Genomic DNA, 19,594 nt, shown 5'->3' with positions numbered 1-19,594 from the left:
CTGGATCGTCTAGGCTTAGTGATGAAAGATGTTCATTTAAGGTGTGTTTGGAAGAGATGCTGGATCTGGGGGTATGGAAATGGGTGTGAAGAATGACAGGGCAGTTGAGCCAGGTGGAGAGCACAGTGGTGAAAGACAGGACGGGGGTCAGATGTTCAGAGCTCAGAAAAGTTTTCAGTTACAAGAGAGCAGTAGGTTTAAAATTCACCACTATCTTTTAAGAAGTGGGCCTTTTTGTATGTAAGATTTAAATATAATAGATTTATACATTAAATGTAAATACTAAACATTAATGTAAAATTTAAGAAACATAATAAAATTAGGGGCAGGGGCTTACCGTAAGTTCAGCATCTTCTTTCCCACTGTTAGTTCTTGGCCATGGATTCTACAGCATTCTCATAAGAAGTGGGGTTCCAAAAATATAATTTAAAATCCACAGGGCAGACTATAAAGTACCTGTGAGGAATAGTAGAAGAACGTTGGAAGGGTGAGTTGCTGTGCATTTACTCAGAAGGCTTTGAACAGTCATATGAAAAAGTTTGCATTTTATTCCAGAGACATTGGAGAACCTTGGACAAACTTATAAGAAGTTGGAAATAAATTAAACATATATATTATACAAATCTATACAAATATGTATACATATTTATATATCTAATTATTTATAATATATATATGAGGAAGGTTGAACTTTCAGTAGGATATTGGACAATCAGAATGGCGACACTGGAGGTGAACAGTCCAGCCTCGGGACTAGAAATGTTCCAGGCAAGAGGAGCTAAGCCAGGAGGGTAGAAGCAGGAAGGTAAAACATAGGATGGTATGAAAGGTAGAAGTGACAGAACTTGAATGGATTGTGTGGAAAGGGGTGGAAGTAGAACCAGAAGTCAAAGATGCCCTCAAGGTTCTGAGCCTGTGGCTAGTGGTAAAAATGATGCTCTTAATGGAGATATGAAATGCAGCTCCAAAGGAAAAGCAATAGGTTTGAGAAAAGGTGTGATTTGCTGAGAGAATTTAAGGTGCAGACCTCAGAGTCTAAATTACTTAGGAACCATAAGGGAGGCTAAAAACACACTGATGAGCTAAGATATTTGAAAGGGGAAGTTAACCAGAAGACAAAACAAAACAAAAACAAAAAAAGAAAGAAGAAATTTACTTTTACATGCATCAAAAAAAGAAAGTACACCCTCCAGTTCAATAATACAGTCCAGTGGGGAAAGGTCTTCTTTATAAACTTCCTTTACAATTGGACTTCCAACCCACCTGGCCAGAAACCTTCTCAAGAAGTCCACCTGTGGGACCCTGGGCATGAGAGATCACCTCAGGGAATGCCACTTTTTATGGGTGGTAAAGAGAACTGCCCCAGCAGGACTCCTTTCTGAGGCAGAGGGAGGGGATAGTGTTGAATAGATGGGAGGGGCTGCTGTCTCTCTGGATTAGAAGCTCAGGGTGCAATCCCATAGCCACCTGCTTCCCTGACACCTGCCTTCTGAAATGGTCCTCTAAATTGTACAGCCTGCCAACTTCCTGAAATTTGTCTTAAAACACCTGGGATTGAAGGTTAAAATTCATAAACAAAACCCTTTTTGGTGCCATAGCAAGTGATCTTCATTAGTCAAGCCAGTCAGAGGACAATGAAATCCCTTCTTCCATCTACAGGTGCCTTGGCTGGACTCCCCTTTTCCTTGCCTGGCTGCCCTGGTAAGGGGGCTCAGCTGGATGCAGTCTCTCTCTCAGGTCTCGCCACAGGGATGGCCACTGAAGGGCTGGCATGTGGGCACAAACCTTCCTGGGGCATGGACAGGCAGACAGGGCCTCTGGCCTGGCAAGCCTTTCATCCTGGCACCTGACCAGGTAGGGCGGGAAAGGCACACCTGGGCCTTTTGCAGTCCCTCTTCTGCTAACTGACAGGGACTGGGCTGCATTTCTTTTGCTTTGTTTGAAAGGGCTTTGGGATTAAGGATTCTATATAAATGGAAATTATCTTACTGAAAGTAGAAAGTGCAGATATGTATGGGATGGTGAGAAACATTTCAAATAGGCTTTTTGTATCATTGCATATGCTCTTTCATCTGGGTATGCCTGATAGGTGACAAAAAGGGACACTACTTTCTTATGGGCACTGTCCTAGACCACGCATGTAATACTTCCTTTGGATCACTTCGGTAGTTCTCTAACGGTATGTCTTTAAGACTTTACTCATATTATCCCATCTTTTTGGCACATGTGTCTACAATTGTTTATATGATCACCCAGCTCATATGAAATGTCACTTCCCTTAAGAAACCTTCTCTGACATACCTGGACAGATGTACTGGCTTCCCCTGTGTTCATATTGCTATTAAAGCACACCTGCCTAGTTTAGAGTAAACCCTCATATATGTTTGCTAAATTAATGGTTTCTTGGTGAGCAGGGCAACCTAAAATAGTGGGATTCATATTTCTAAGAACCTTGTGTCGTGGATAGATGCACAGACTGTCACGAGGAATTATGGGCTTTACTGTTTATCATTCTGTTCACTTAGTGCTGTTTCCCCACCCCTCGCAAAGGAAGAACATCTTTGTGGGCGTCCAAGCTTTTTATGTGGCTATATTATTTACCAGTGTTATCTCTTGATGGTTCTGGTAGCAGCTGCAGACTAAAGATAACTTTATTTTGCTCTTATCTTTTGGGGGATGGGAAGAAATAAGGAAGATACACATATATGTTTATTTTAAGTTGAAATATTATTTGAATCTACAGGGCTTGAGCAAGAATAAAATAGGGTCAAATTCTGCCATATTTTTAGGACTCTGTATTCTTTGTCTTCTTTTTTTTTTTTTTTTTGTCTTTTCTAGGGCCGCTCCCGTGGCACATGGAGGTTCCCAGGCTAGGGGTCTAATCGGAGCTTCAGCCACCAGCCTACACCACAACAACGCAGGCAATGCAGAATCTGAGCTGTGTCTGTGACCTACACCACAGCTCACAGCAGTGCCGGATCCTTAACCCATTGAGCAAGGCCAGGGATCGAACCCGCAACCTCATCGTTCCTAGTTGGATTCATTAACCACTGAGCCATGATGGGAACTCCTCTATATTTTTCTTGGGCCATATTTCCTTTCATTCTCTGAGCTACAATTCGAGAGAAATTTTCAGAAGTCAAAATTGCATTTCTGCAGATTTAGGTTTTTGCATACTATCAATTCGATCACACTGTATGGCTCAGAAGTAATCTTCCAATGTTTTAGCCAGTTATTATGTTAGGAAAAAATACGTATAAGGAGATTAATATTGGCTAGTGAGAATTCATCCTTATATCAAAATATACAAATGCACACGTGGAGAGAAAGAAAAAAGGAGACCACGTGAAAATTTGTTTGTGAGCCTCCAGGGCTGTAATAGAGAATCAAAAACAAGTGAATATAAACTCACACTAATTTAAACAGACAACTTTTGGGTGTTCTTTTTTTTTTCTTTCATTTTATGTACACCAATTCAAAGCCTTACACTGTCTCCATCCTCTGCAATTACAGTTGCTTAATTCTGTGTCTACCCTGGAGATATGAATGAGCTAAAAAGAGGCCTTCTAATCAACTCTTATAATTATGCAGTCAGATGGAAAATACTGATAACTAAATTTTAGTCTTAGTTATGAGCTTTGCATATTTGAAGGTGGTCAGGTGGGCTGCAACACAGAGTACAGCATGTGCTTGGATCTGGGATGTACAAGTGACCCTCCTGAACAGGCATGTAACAAGCTTTGGTTTTTACAAGAAATGTTAATTTATTAAAAGAAAGAGAATGCTCTAGGATTTGGTTAGTGCTTTTTGTGTTGTTTATATTTATTTGAAGCTGCCAACTGATCATTCCTGCATTTAGGACCATTGTGTAACCTGAAGCATAATGTAGTGAAATGGCTTCTCTAGGCAACAACTCAGGGATAAGGAACCAGCTCACAGCTGCTTGGCATTCCAGCAAAGATTGACTCCAATCCGGGTCATTGATGCCATTTAGCCTGCTCCTCTTGACCCACTCTCACTTTTGCCACAGGGTCCTGTAGCTTATAAAACTCAAAGGTATTAGATAAAACACATCCCCTCTGAATGTGTATTACTGTGAAGATGCTGGATGCCTCAGTTTCCTATGACCCAATACAAAGAGGACAATGTCCTAGTCCCTTCCTCCAGCTCTTGGTAAAACCTGGCTGCTCTGAGGATGGCACTCAGATACACTCCCTCAAAGGGCCCCAAGGCCCTGAGCGCACTCCTAATGCTCCAGAATTAACTACATTAACCACCATGACCAGGCAGCATTAAGCCAAGTACTTTAGAAGACGCACTTGCCACACCTCAATTGTAATTTACCTGTCGAAAGGGCAATAACTGAGGAAAGTTAGGAAAGCATGGACTTTGAAGCCCAAGAGCTCTGGGTTCCTTCCTACCTCTGCTGTTTGTTTTTGCCTGATAGAGTCTGAGATATTTGTTGAGAGGACATTCCTTGTGGATTATTTGGGAATTTAGTGGCACTCCTGCAAATTTTCCTAGCGCATGGTAAAAACTCAAAACTAGTTTCAACTGAAAAGTTGTGCCATGAAGGCTTAAGAATTTCAGTTCCCATGCAGTTTGAAGGCCTTCACATTATTAGTGATTTAGAACGTGTGGAGTGACCAATCCAATCTTCCACTTGTGCTCTGTTTGGCATCATCACAATGCTTTGCCATGCCAATTAGACATTTGGTCAAATTTATCTAGTTATGTGCTAGATCTTCCCCCACCTTGTAAAATCACCATTTATTCACTTTTCAATTTATGCTCATGACTATTTTTTCCAAATATTGGGAGATGTGTTTGGGCTCCAGGAAAGTAGAGCCTGAGAATGTTTTGCTCTTGTATTTGCTGAGCATAGTGGATAAATGAATGGATGAATGATTTGGGTCAGAGAGTGCTGCTGACTCTATACAGCTTCACCATCTAAAGAAAACGAAGTCATCAAGTCACATCCTGCTGTCAGCTGGCCCATGGCATCGTCCTTACACTTGAAGGGAAAGGCACCTGTTCTGGATGTCAGAGTTCCAAGTTCATGTATTAGAGCTGCCGCTGACTCACAGTGCTACTCTGGACAATTAAAATTAGCTTTGAAATTGTCAGGGAGGTATGATATTTGTCATGGGGGGGATCAACTAATTATTTTGTATGACATTTCGTAGAAGTAAGGAGGTAATGAGTATGGTCATTAAAGCAAATTAGTTAATATTTCAAAAGTGAAAGCAGGGCAGCTATATGAATGAAATTTGAGATTCAGAATTTTTAGGGTAAAGAGTAGCATGAGGGACATGATAGCCAGCAACTTGTTACTTCAGTGAGATAGCACAAAGCTTTGAGAATGAGACCATGACAAATATTCACTGAATCTAGATTAAAAACTGTACAAAGAGATACCAGCTCTGGATGCCATACGCTTCTCTCTCTCTTTTTTTTGGTGTGTCTCTCTCTCCCACCCACCGCTTTCTCTTTCCAGTAGTTCTTTTTTTGCTTTTTAGGGCCACATCTGTGTCATACAGAGGTTCCCAAGCTAGGGGTCGAATCAGAGTTGTAGCTGCTGGCCTATGCCACAGCCACAGCAACACAAGATCCAAGCCATGTCTGCTACCTACACCACAGTTCATGGCAATGCTAGATCCTTAACCCACTGAGTGAGGCCAAGGATGGAAGCTGCGTCCTCATAGATGTTGATTAGATTCGCTAACCACAGAGCCACGACGGGAACTCCTCTCCAGTAGTTCTTAAACAAAATTTTTGTCTTTCTGAGATTTTGATTGAGCTTCCTCAAAATGCAGGAATGCAGAAGTATAGAACCAGTGATAAGAAAAGACCTTGGGGGGTCATGTGGTTCCACCCTAATCTCACCAGTTCTTATCCATTAAGACTGACCCCTGTGATTTTTCTGCCATGGGTTTAAGCATGCTACTAGCAAGTGAAGTCAACCTATTTTCTACTCATTGGTCTCAGGTCTGCCCTAGAATATTACACAGAGAAAAAAACCTTCTTGAAGTGAGCTGTACTGTCACCCAAAATTCATCTCTCTTCTAGCAATAGAGCCCTCACTTTTTCATTATTCTATTCCCTGTATGGATTCCTGTCCCCTCAACTCTGTTCCCTCATTTCTCTAGACTTGCTCCAGCGTATCTAGTTAATCCACAGTTCACAGCAATAGCTTTGACCTGGTAAAATTCCACCTGCTATCTCTCTGCCTTCATAGCACTTCTGTTCCACTGCTATGGCCCAATAGCCAGGCAGGGCCCTTGAAAGAGTTCTGTTTCTGATCAGTACAATTTTAGGGGCTCTGGTTTGGCAGCTCTTGTGATTCAGCAGCCAGTTAGACTGACTCCTAAGCCTATTCTGGACTCTGTGACTCAACTATAGTAAATGGTTTTCCATCAAACTCATGTAATTTAATTTTTATAATTCACCTTTCCATTCTTCATAAAAGATTTATTTAAGATCTATAATGTTAGGGTCTGAATATTTAAGATGGATAAATCATTGCATCTGCCTTCAAAGGGTTCCTAGTCTAGTGGAAGAGATGTGTACAGACACATCATTGTATAGGGACAAAGCTTGTTAAAGTGTTTTAAGAGAGATATAGCAACTGACTTGGAACTTCATTTACTTCTGCCTGGGTCTTGTTCTGTTTCTATGGGCCCAAGTTCTTGCCATCCATGGCAGGCCCTCTGGCACTGACTGCTGATTGGCTCTACCTGTCCGCTGTACTGACTAGGCAGAATTCCCACCATTACCTGGACTTGCTAATGTAGTCATCTCTCACCACATGCCAAGGTCTTGACCCTTCTTGAAAATCCGTATCCTGCTCCTGTTTGTGGCTCTACATTCTGGCCAGGTGTTTATTTACATTCTCTTTTATAGGTATTTTTAATGTATATTTTCATCAGGTTTCAGCTGTGTAAACACAGAGTGGTTCACATGATGTAGCTCACTCTCTGCTGCTTCCCAACATATTAATGATGAATTTCAGGCCACATGTCTTGTTGTCAACCCTTTGATTTGCTCTATTCATATGTCATGCTACATGAGCACATGAAACTAACTGTGAGCTCTAGTTCCTGATTCTAGTGTTTATCCAGGCTATCCTCCCCCTTTGCTGTAAAATACTCTTTCCTGTTCTTATATTTGTTCCTCCTTGCACACTCTACTGGTTTTGTACCCCAGCTCCAAACAATGCATATCAGAATTCCATTTCCTCATGGTATAGAGATCAAACTGAGATAATAATCCTTTATCTAAGGAGGCATTGCTGTGTCCTGGAAGGAGCAGAGATCTTGGGAATAGATAAACTGGAGTTAAACCAGCTTATGACACTTTTTAGCTTTGTGAGTTTAGTTAGCTTTAAGTGACTTGGCTAATCGGATCTAGAGCTGTCTTATGTTAAGTGGAGATAATAACTCAATTCCCAGAGTTATGAGGTCAGCATAAGTCAACACATATAAAGCTCTTAGAATTTGGTAGATCCTCAATAAATAATTGTCCTTCCATTCTTTTGCATATCAACACAGAGAAAACTCATCTTAACCTTTACTTGTCATTCCTTTTCTGACCCAAACCTGGAAACAACCATAGTGTATTTGTGTAGTATTTCCGGCATGATAAAAACTGATGTTATTTGCCTTGGACAGATTTTGTTATATTGACTAAAAAATATCATTGAAAACATATTTACCATTTGTCCAGGAAAAGCTGTGGAATAAGAACACACATTCCTTTGAAAGAGGTTAAGACGGGGATGAAATCAACGGAGATGATATTTTTCCCTTTTTGCCTGTCCTTAGCTTGCAGTGTATATTTTTTCTCTGAAACCAGTAGAGTATGAATGTATACATATCATTGCTCCAAGAGGATAATGGTTAGAAGCAACAATTGTGGAAACAGACCACAATATACCAGCTGTAGCTCCAACCAGGTATATGATCTTGGGCCTTCATTTCTATTTTAGTAAAATGGTGTTAGAGTATCTCTAATTATAATATTGAATTTAGGTGGTTGTTCTGAGGCTCAGTTGAGTTAATGTATATAAAGCATTTAGAAAACAATATGGTTCCCAAGAAATATTGCATTAGCCTTTAGTGTGACTATTCCACTTAGAATTATTATCATTTAGGGGAAATTTTTGCCAGTCTGTAAGCAAATACCTTCTGTGTTAATCCGAATTGACTTAATCATGAGAAAATGATTTTTCATTTGTTTATTTACCATTTAAAAATTTTTTTATTGTTATTTCCCCAATACAGTTTTTTTTTCTACCATACAGCATGGTGACCCAGTTACACATATATGTATACATTCTTTTTTTTCCCATTATCATGCTCTGTCATAACTGACGAGACATAGTTCTAAGTGCTGCACAGCAGATCTCATTGCTAATCCATTCCAAAAGCAACAGTTTGCATCTATGTTTATTTACCATTTATGTTGTTTCTTGATTTATCATTTGTATTCTTTCTTAACATTTATATTCATGGAGTTCCCACAGTGGCTCAGCAGGATTGGCAGCATCTCTGCAGCAGTGGGATGAGGGTTAGATTCCTGGTGGAGCACAATGTGTTGAAAAGGATCTGGTGTTGCTGCAGCTGTGGTGTAGGTTGCAACTGTGGCTTGGATCTGATCCCTGGCCTGGGAACTCCATATGCCTCAGGGCAGCCAAAAATGAAAAAAGCAATTTAAAAAAATTATATTCATATTCTATACTCACATTTCATTCTTTACCCATTAATAATTAATTTACAAGAACCTTTTTATGTTGATCATTACATTCTACTATCACCTTTGCTTTGCTATTTTTTCTTAAACATATATATTTTCAACCTAGATTAAATTTGCTTCAAAAGGAAATAAAGACAAGTCTTAAAAGCCTCTAATGCAAAAATTTGAAATTAAAATATCTTTAGCTTTTCAGGCACTTGTCTTGTATTTTATAATATTTAAGGTTAACACAATGAGCTGACACAATTGATCATAACTGTTTAAATGGAGGCTGGTGTTTTAGTCAAGTAATCAATACTTAATTTTGTATTTTATCGGGAAATAATTCCAGAAGCCTTAATCCTATCTTTAAGGAATATAGCCAGTATGCCAATCCAACTGTTTTTGCTTAACAGTATTGTCAGTCTTGATCAGTGGGCTTCAAAATTACGCCATGACTTTCAGCTAAGAACGTTGTAAAGTGTGGCAAGAGAAATAAACCAAATACACTGTTTTTCCTTATGCAATTTTACTTGCTGAACTTACATAAAACAACATGTTTATAATCAATTTCATATTTTCAATTATTTTCTCATTTAATAAAGATTCTTCCTGACAGTTTTCCAAATCAGCATAATGTGTAATCATTGAACTTTTTAGAAGACAAAATATCATAACAGTGACAACAGTTAGAGAATTCTTACTATGTGCCATAGACTGTTTTAATCACATTATATACTTTTGATGCTCTTAGTTCTCACAAACAACATGTGTAGATATAAGGGAATTCTCATTTTACAGATGAGGAAACTAAGGTGTATGTAGGCTAACTTGCCCAAGAACATCCAGTTAATAAGAGGTAGAGTAGGATTTGAACCTAATCAGGATAATTTTAGGATATTGGTTTAGCACACTTTCTCCAAAGTGTCAGACAGTAATATTTTTGGCTTTGAGGGCCATGTGGTCTCTCTTGCAGCTACTCAATTCTACCATTGTAGTGTAAAAGCAGCCCCAGATGACACATGAGTGAATGGATATGGCTGTTACAATTAATTGTTATTTATGGACACTGAATTTTTTTAACTCAATTAATTTTATTACATTTATAGTTGCACAAGGATCATCACAACCCAATTTTATAGCATTTGCACCCCAAACCCCCAGACCATCCCCCCCCCAACCTGTCTCTGTTGGAACCATAATTTGAATTTTAAATAATTTTTACCTGTCATAAAATATTACTTTATTTTGATTTTTGAAAAAAATTTAAATGTAATAAACAATTTAAAATATGTGAGCTGTGTAAAAATAGGCAGTGGGCCACTTTTGACCTTCAGACTCTCTGTCACTTGCGAACTCCTGCTCTAAAATGTAAGATCTTAGCTTCTGTGCTCCTATTCACTTGCACATACTGAAAAGGGAAAAATCAGTTAGCCTTGGTAGTTCCTGCTGAGGCACAGTAGGTTAAGAGTCCAGCTGCAGTGGCTCGGGTCATTGTGGAGGCTCAGGTTCAATACCCAACCCTGCACAGTGGGTTAAAGGATATGGTGTTGCCACAGTTGTAGCACAGCTGCATCTGTGATTCACTCCCATCCCAGGAACTTCCATGTGCCATGAGCAGCTATTAAAAAAATCAATTAGTCTCATACTAAAGATATTACCTAGTAAAGATAACTCCTTCTTATTCTGTTTGGGACCATGTTAATTACTGTGATCAGAAGATACTGCTTATTAGAACTATTTTTTTCATTTGGAAGTTAAAAGTTGATCGGTTGGGTTCTCATAGTTCTCCTGTGTGTTCCTCTTACTTTCACTCTTAACCATGGTATAACTCTGTTCAGACTGAGTCTGTATAGTAAAAGTGAAGGCATTTTATAATTATTGGGTTAGCTCACTAAAGTACAAACATAGTGGAATAAGTCAGAGTGAGAAAAACCCAACATTGGGTTATGAATTATGCTGCTTTACCATCTACATTTATAAATTAATGTGATTCATCATCGAAACAGTATTTTGCTTTGTGTTGTATGGATAGAGGCTCATTCACAGTACTGGCATCTGGCTTGGTTTCTTTATTATTGAAAAATTCCCATTAAGTCACCCTACAGCATGATTAAATTTTAAAATAACATTGGCATTGCAGCAGCATCATTTTAATTGTTATCTCTGCCGACTTAGTTTATCTGCATGGCAATCATCTCATTCATTAGCACCTACAACCTGTCCAGAGGCACTCAGTGCCCCATCTCCAAGGCAGTTCCAAACAATAAAGCTAGCTATGTCTAGACATGTCATGTTAACACATAAAGTGACTGTGGCTCCTGAGCTATTGCATAGATACCAACAGCTTTCATGAGAGCCATGAGGTTCTGTTTGAGAGGGTGGGAGGCCAGGGCCTAGAGGAGCAAGATGGGAAGAAGTCAGTGTTGTTTGAGAGACAAGCTTCTTAACCTCATAAAGCTGTGTACACTGTCTTCATACCAGAGAATGTCAGAATTCTAATTCTTGGTATGATTAGCTATACCAAGAAGGCTGGAGAGATTATCTCCTGAGAAAATGAATAACTATGAGAGTTTTTAAACCAAAAAGTTTTGCTTTGTTGGATGGTAATAGAATGGCCAGATAATTTGGAGAGCTTTGCAATAACTAGGAATTATGGCTGCAAATGTAGATTCACTTGCTTTATAGCCCTTAATCACTGTCAGGTGCTTTTATGTCTATGAACACTTTTTCCCTCTGATGTCAAAACTCAGTTTAGAGAGGAGGTGTTGCTGTCTTCCTTCACAGCTGGAGAAAGCAGGGCCTAGGTGGGGTTCATTGATTTATCCAAAGTGACTGGAAATGGAAATTAGAGTCATGATTGGACTGTGGCTTCGAACTCCTGATCAAATACTCTTTCTGTTTTACCATATATTCCATCTAGGAATGGTTAAATAATGCCAAAGCAACCACCTGTTTATTTAGGGGGAAGGAACAAAATATAAATATGTTGACAGCCATAGCAACACCAGATCCAGGCCACATCTGTGACCTATGCCACAGGTCATGGCAATACCAGATCCTTAACCTACCTAGCTATAGCAGGGACTTCTGGGAAATTACAGCCATAACTAGAGTGGGACTCCAAACCCCCGATCAGTTTTCTCATGGTAATGGAATTGATTTCCATTTAGAGATTCCATTTAAATATAATGGAGGCCAAATTTTGATTTCTGTAATTTAGTAACAAGATACAGCCTTTGAAATAGGTTATCAGTAGTACCCAAATAGCAAGGTTATTACGAGTTAAGTGACAAATTAAATCCTGGACATTTAAGGAACTTACGTCTAGAATCTGCTTTGTAGTTAGGGTTCTCTGGATTATATAAATATATTGTTTATATAAATGCATGCATATTCAGTATATCATTCAACTGTGATTTTGGATTCAACTTTCCCTGCGGCATGTAAAGCGAATCAAGGCTATCAGCAACATGTGTTGCGTAGATGGCTCATCTGTCAAATATTCCCCTTTCTGGCATCTCAAGAATAGAAAATTCATTGGAGATGAATTGGAAATATGTATATTTTGTATCTGCTATATATTACTTACACCTATATATTCATTTAATTAAAATTTCGTAAAGCCTAAGATTATACTCTCTCCCTAGACTGTGCAGAACATGCTATCTCCTGAATTCACTGTCACTATAATTGTATCTCCTCTGCCAATAACAGTGTTTTATATTCTTTGGCTCTCAGACAAGCTTTAGTATGAACTTTCTCCCCAGATATTTTACAGCACCGTATAACACAATTAATGAGCTAAGTTTTATAATCAGTAATAGAGAAAGATAAGGTAAGAACTGTTAGCCATGAGGGAAAGAGATATTTCTGGGTGAGATCAGAAGGAAGACCAGGAGTCACTGTGATGCCTGTCACTGTAATATCTACAAATGTCAGCACCAAGTCCAATTAATATTGACCTGGATGAAGTACCATCTCCTAAAAGCTTAAATGGCCTTTGGAGAAGAGAAAGTTGTTAGCAATTCTCTAATCAGCAGAAGTAGAATTCTAACAGCCTCAGGCTAATTAAGCCTGAAGAACCAAGCCCTTCTCTGGAATTCTTAGGCTGAATTCTTAGGCTGAAACTGGGAAACTGGGAAGCTCCATATATCTTGGTTCTATCAGTTTTGTGCCTTCAATGACCATTGCTCATTAAAGGGCTCTGATCATTGGATGCTGGACACCTAAGAACTGTGGGTGAGGAGGCATCTTGAGTAGGTTTAATTTCTCTTTTGTTATCTAAGAAACTGTAAACTCTCAAAGGTCTTTTGTCATGTTACTCCTGGTCTCATCACATTGATTCTTGTCTTCCCCTCCTCCTATCTGAGTTAAATGTTTATTCCACATTTCTTAATCTATGTGGTGGCCTGAATTCCAGAGTAACAAATAGAGGGGAGGGAAGTGTGCCTACCAGGATGTGGTCAGGTTTAGTATAGAGGGGGCAAAGTGAACTATTTTAATGCTTGTTTATTGCTTGTGTACTCCTACCCTAACCATGAAAATGTCTAACAGAGGATTTGGAATACAGGTTTCTGTTTGTTTGTTTGCTTTTTTCTTGTTAGGGCCACACCCACAGCATATGGAGGTTCCCAGATTAGGGGTCAAATTGGAGCTACAGCCGCCAGCCTACACCACAGACACAGCAACACCAGATCCAAGCTGGTCTGCTATCTACACCACAGCTCACAGCAATGCTAGATCCTTAACCCACTGAGTGAGGCCAGGGATTGAACCCACAACCTCACTGTTCCTAGTTGGATTTGTTTCTGCTGTGCCACAATGGAAACTCCGGAATACAGCTTTTCTTAGGCAGAAAAACTTCTATGATAACTGAAAGGAATAACCTACAATGAAACAATGTCCACTTGACAATCTTGGGATTGCATCAAGAAGGACAACACACACAACTGCTTACTAAGTATCGGATGCTATAGTGTTCACCTTGCTGGCATTATCTCGTATATTTCTTACACATAACCTAGAAAATTAGGTATTGTTATCATCCTCATTTGGTGTTTCTGACTTGGTGCTTATTCTCAGCTTCTCTTTCTCTTATATTTTAGTAATGGTTTCACTGATTTCATGTAGGACCTGACAATACTGAGATTCTAGAGTACCATTTTGTTGCCCTCCCTATCCTACCCAGATCTGGCTTCAAGGGAACCTGCTCCTTTGGGGCTGCAGTGGGTATTTGGGGTTTTACAGACCAAGCAGCTTGTCTCCTTCACGTTGGGAACCACCTGTCCTCCAATGAGTACAGACTTGGTACGATGATGAATCAAGAAGCTCTTTTGTTTTTCCCTAGCCAAATATGGGAAAAGACCCAACTAGAACCACCAGACCTCTGTCTGTGGAATTAGCACACAGAGCAGAAAATACAACACTGGAAAATTATAGCGTTCCTACGAGAGTCCCATCCTCACAATGTAGGTCTTAGGAGACCTTTTGTCCTTTTCAAAGACTGATTCTTTAGTTGACCCTTCAATGCTGTGAGTTATCCCATATTATACCATTGGGTTTTTCTTGAAAAAGATAGTCTGAATCATATTTTGTTGCATAAAGAAAAACAACCTCAAGTGAAATAGGTTCAACAGTAGAAGTCCTGGGAATTCGAGTCATGCTGTTTGAGTTACAACAAGGTAAGTCAAGCCATTCACGAATTCACTCTCCTCCTGCAGTGTTCACATTGAGCCTGAACCACGTAAGCTAGGAAAAGAAGCTTTTACACTAATCAATTCTCTCTGGGGAATAGACAAACTAGGGGAAGCCAGGTATGCAGGAAAGGCTTTCAGGAAACCAAGGGAAATGTGAGAAAAATGAAAACCAAGGGAAATGTGAAGTCTGAGAAAAAAAATAAGGGATGAAAAATAGATATTTAGATGCACACATCTTCCAGAAAACAGCATCTCTGGTATACTCATCACCGGTGTGTATGTCCTATTCAATTATATGGCTAACGCCATGCTATGTGGCACTATAATCTAATGCAATTTGACTGACCTAATCCATCAGAAATGACACATCCAAAATGGGCCTGTCAGCTTGAGTAATTGAAAAAGAAGCAGCTCTTTGAAATTTCATTTTTAAATGAACTTTGAGAATGTTAATAAACTTGACTACCAACATTAAAGGAAAATTTCCTTTCTAAAAAGTTTCTATTTTAAGCCTGATGCTCACAAAACCAAACATTTGGAGTCTCTGATAAAGTCTCAGACAGACTGGCTGCTTCTGGACTCAGCCTCAATGAATTTATGTGCCACGGACCATACTCTTCAAAGAAATTACCCTATTTTCAGATTCTGAAATATTCTCATTCAGTCCTTTGAGCTAGCTATTTTCTTCTCTCAGCCACTTCTCTTTTAGAGAGGAGAATGATCAGGCAAAGGCATGACGTCTCCCCTAACAATCTTTCTTTCTGTTAAGTATATTGGGCAACACTTGTAAGAGTCCAGTCCTTTCTCAGAGTCTTCTCTCACTTCCTGATAAAATGCAGTCTCCTGTTGCTGTGCTCTGTTTCAGCAGGAAAGTCCACCCAGGTGTAATTGTTCTTTTCATCTTTGCCTGGCTCAGCCCAGCCCTGCTGTGGTCCCTGTGGGTGTAGGACCTGCACCGCTAGTCAACCATCCAGGGCAAGGTACATGGTATACTGGGCCCGAAGAAAGCTGGATTTAGTCGTGGCTGCATGCCTTCTAGGAAATGAATCTCCTGGGAACCCTGGACACATGCAAGCATAATGTGCCATTGTCTTTTTTTAGCCCAGCAATGTGAGTCCACTCTGATTGCCTGGCCTTCTACCTCAGTTTATTTTATTGGACCTCTAAATTCTTGCCATAACCACAACCTGTCCTCATAACCTCAGCACACTGAGCTGGGAACTGGCCTTCTGCTTCACTCTTGCTTACTCTCTTCTCAGGGACTGATTTTTTTTTTTTTTTTTTTTTTTTGTCTTTTTAGAGCCACACCTGAGGCATATGGAGGTTTCCAGGCAAGGGGTCAAATTAGAGTTGTAGCTTCTGGTCTACACCACAGCCACAGCAATGCGGGATCCAAGCCATGTCTGCGACCTATACCACAGCTCATGGCAACCCCAAATCCTTAACCCACTGAGCAAGGCCAGGGATCAAACCTGCATCCTCATGGATGCTAGTCAGATTCGTTTCCATTGAGCCATAATGGGGATTCAGGGACTGATTTTTTAAATCCCTAGTGTCCGTGTTAGCAGAAAGACAAATATTATTCCACATAGCCTTGCCTACTCCAAGTCTCTGTACCCCTCTACTGCTTTCTCATGTATGGTCTGTACTTAGATTGTGTCTTATCTATAAAATTAGATCATTCCATATGACAGCAGACCAATCAGATTGACCAAAACCTTTGGATGCTGAACCTCAGGGGGCAGCTCCACACTAGATCCATTTGTTTAGCTCCAGGCCCACTGATTCAGTTTCCCCCTCCCCATGTTTTCCAGCAGTGCCAGCATTTTAATGGTTCCAGCATACCTTGTAGCCAAGCACCCATGTTGAGTTAGGTTGGATTTCTATGCATCAAACCACAAAGAGAGAATCTCGTGTTTCAGATAGTAGAGGTATATCAGAAAAGTTGGTCAGAAGTATCTGTGGAGAGAATTCCAAATATCAGTCAACAAGGATACATTAAACACATGCCAGTGTTAACAGTGATATACTATGTTCCAGGTACTTACTCCTTCATGTACACAACAGTCATATACCATATCATAATTGCATTTTAAGGTGAGGAAATGTCAGAAGTTACACAGATGTATTTTATGCATTGAGGATTTGAACACAAGTCTCTCTGATTCCAAATTCCCTAATTCTACTGCACCGTTTTGTCTACTTGTGAAACAACATCCTAAATTGCAGTGCCCTGTGAGTTCCTTCCTTCTTTGAGGCATGCTCCATGTTCCAGAATCATCCTGCTACCAGTTACAACATCTTTCATTAAAAAATCTATCACCTTAGCATTCCTGTGGTAAGAATCTCTTGTTTTGCTAATGCAGAGACTGAGTCTCTGAGATTTCTTTAAGGAAATGGGCTACTTAGTGAAAGAATCAAAATGAAGGCCTGTATCCTGAATCCTGTTCAGAATTTTTCCTGTTGATCCTAAAATTTCCCTGTTCATTTATTAAGGATTCTTTAAGAAAGGTTGTCATGCAACATGGATGGACTTAGAAGTTATTATGCTGAGTGAAATAAGTCAAAGACGAATACCATATGATTTCACTCATATGTGGAATCCAAAACATTTAAAAAAATGAACAAACATAACCAAATAGAAACAGTCATAGAACGAACTGGTAGTGGCCAGAGACAAAGGCAATGGAGGGGAATAAAGAGAAATGGGTGAGAGAGATCAAGAGGTACAAGCTTCCAGTTAAAAAGTAAATAGATCATGGGAATGTAATGGAGTACACAGGAATATAGACAATAATACTGTAATAACTCCATATGGTAAAAGATGGTAACTAGACTTATCATGGTGATAATTTGTAATGTCTAAAAATATCGAATCCCTATGTTGTACACCTGAAACTAACATAATATTAAAGTCAATTGTATTTCAATAAAAAGAGAAAGTTAACATATAAATTAATGTGGTAAATAAAGAGGATTGCCAGTGACTTTTGCTTGGTAAAGACTGTCAGGAACATCTGCATTTAAGACATGAAAAGTCTCTGGTTAGGGCAGATTGGACACAACTTTTTTTTTCTTACCTCATTTTACAAAAAAACAATAGATTTTTAAAAGGCATAAACCTATGAGCACAAAAAGAACAGAAAAAGGAAACAATGGTGGACATGAGATTTTAGTAGATGTTTAGAAGACGGAAAGCAGATGGCTGGGAGAGTGGCAAAAACCTAAGTGCTTTCAGAATGGGTTACCAACCGCAAGCATGGGAATTCGCCTTGAAAAACGTTACAGTGATTCTGGAATAGAGGCACTAGGGACTGTGTTGGTTTAGAATGAAGTACAGGCTGAATCCTAGAGATCTGACTGAAGTGTCCCAACAGGAGGATAGCCAGAGCCCCTGTTTTCCACCCCTGATCTTTGAAGCTAGATGAATATGTCTGCCCAGTTCAGCAGGAGATGGGGGTTTACCCTGGAGAAATTGACCGGAGAGCCCCTTGACTTAGAGAGATTAGGTGGTGGTGAGACCCCAGGCTAAAAATAGGGAAATTAGGTAAAAATCTGAATACTGAAAAGTGAAATTTCAAGCTCACTTTCCGGATTCGCTTCTAGCATCTTGTGAAAATCTCTGACATCACCAGTTCTTTCAGGCAGAGACAGACTTTTCTGGAAAAACTAGACAGCTTCATGGAAAAGGCTTAAAGGTTCTTACATTTTGGGATTCTTCAAAGAAAAATCAGCTTTCCGTAGGATCTCACAGAGAATGAAGTCCACCATTTGGCAAGTTTCACTTCTAATCCAGAGCTTCCAGTTGGTTTTAAAATGCCTTGCTTTTAAAGAAGATCAGACAGCCAGTGGTGAGCAAGCATTATTTGAAAACATACAACTTGGAAAATAGAAAATAAGACAGAAGATAACAAATAGGGAAAAAAGGAAAACCGAATTGTGAAAGACATATGGAAGACTAAAAGCAAATTTCTACATTAAACTCCTACAAATTAAATGAAAAGATAAAGCTTTGTCTTTTTGAGCTCAGCCTAATGGAAGAGTCAAGTAAACATACAGATGAGCAATTTATAGGACAAACATAAAAATTGCCTACAAATGAAAGAATGATCAACCTCTAATAGTGATTAGAAAATACTAAGACAACAAAAATGCTTATTAAGACAGGTATTTAAAAAAAATTTAGACTGGCAAAAATTTCGTTAAATGGATAATGTCTAATGTTAAAACGAAGGGGGAGGAATTGCTCTTTTCTATGTAATATTGGTCAGAGTATAATTTGGTATAGTATTTTGGGGGAAAATTTAGCACTGTTTTTATAACACTTAAAAATAATTTTAAATTATGCATACCCGTGGTCTTAACGACTTCACTTCTAGGAACCATCCATCAGAGATATTCGCATAAGTACACAAGCCATAAATACAAGGGTGTTCATGGATGGCTATTGCAGTAGGGAAAAATTGGAAACAACCTAAATCTGCATCAGTGGAAGAAATTGTGAAATTTTGAATATGCTAAATTAATTTAGCAGCATAGAATTAACAGCTTATTCTTCCTGTTAAAAGAATAAGAAATATTCATATGATTTATGGACAAATCCCCACAATATATTATTAAATGAAAAAATTATGTTAAGGAAATGTGTGTGTAGTATAAGAACATTTTGTCAAAAGAAAAAACAGTGCTTAATTTATATTTAAATGCACATACATTTCGCACAGACAAAAAATTGGAGAAATTACGTTACTATTAAGTCGGATGGAAGCTATGTTCATAGGAAAGATATATAATTTTCATTATCTCAGGTTTTTAAAAACTTTTTTATAAGCATATACAAATTGCTTACTATTAAAACACCTATGATTCTTTCAGTTTTGATCCCCATGCACAACTAGTGTTGGGGTATAGGTTAGATCCATGCCTGGCTCAAAGCAGTAATCAATGGTTATTGTCTGAAAAAATGATTTCTAAGAGTTATCACCAACTGTTTGTAAATCAATTAAACCTCGGCTTGTAAAACTATCTTTTTAAAAAAAAATCTTTCATTGTATATTATCTTCTAAATATTGCTTACTTAATCTGGATTCTTTGTGGCTTATAGGATCACTTTTATGCTGAGTTTGGTCATTACACCTACCTGTGTTTACAGTATCATTAAA

The 19,594-nt window shown here is 38.9% G+C and overlaps 1 long non-coding RNA gene across 1 annotated transcript; it reads right to left on the bottom strand.

Annotated features, from left to right (window-relative positions):
• On the bottom strand, positions 1-19,026 carry LOC110256369. The gene is made up of 3 exons (XR_002337759.1): positions 18,139-19,026; positions 16,278-16,391; positions 1-456 (listed from the first exon to the last, which is right to left on the bottom strand). It is a non-coding gene; the product is annotated as an uncharacterized LOC110256369 (long non-coding RNA).

This window comes from Sus scrofa, chromosome 13 (genome assembly GCF_000003025.6).
Source record: "Sus scrofa isolate TJ Tabasco breed Duroc chromosome 13, Sscrofa11.1, whole genome shotgun sequence".
Taxonomy (NCBI): domain Eukaryota; kingdom Metazoa; phylum Chordata; class Mammalia; order Artiodactyla; family Suidae; genus Sus; species Sus scrofa.
This window is presented reverse-complemented; position numbering and strand designations above follow the sequence as displayed.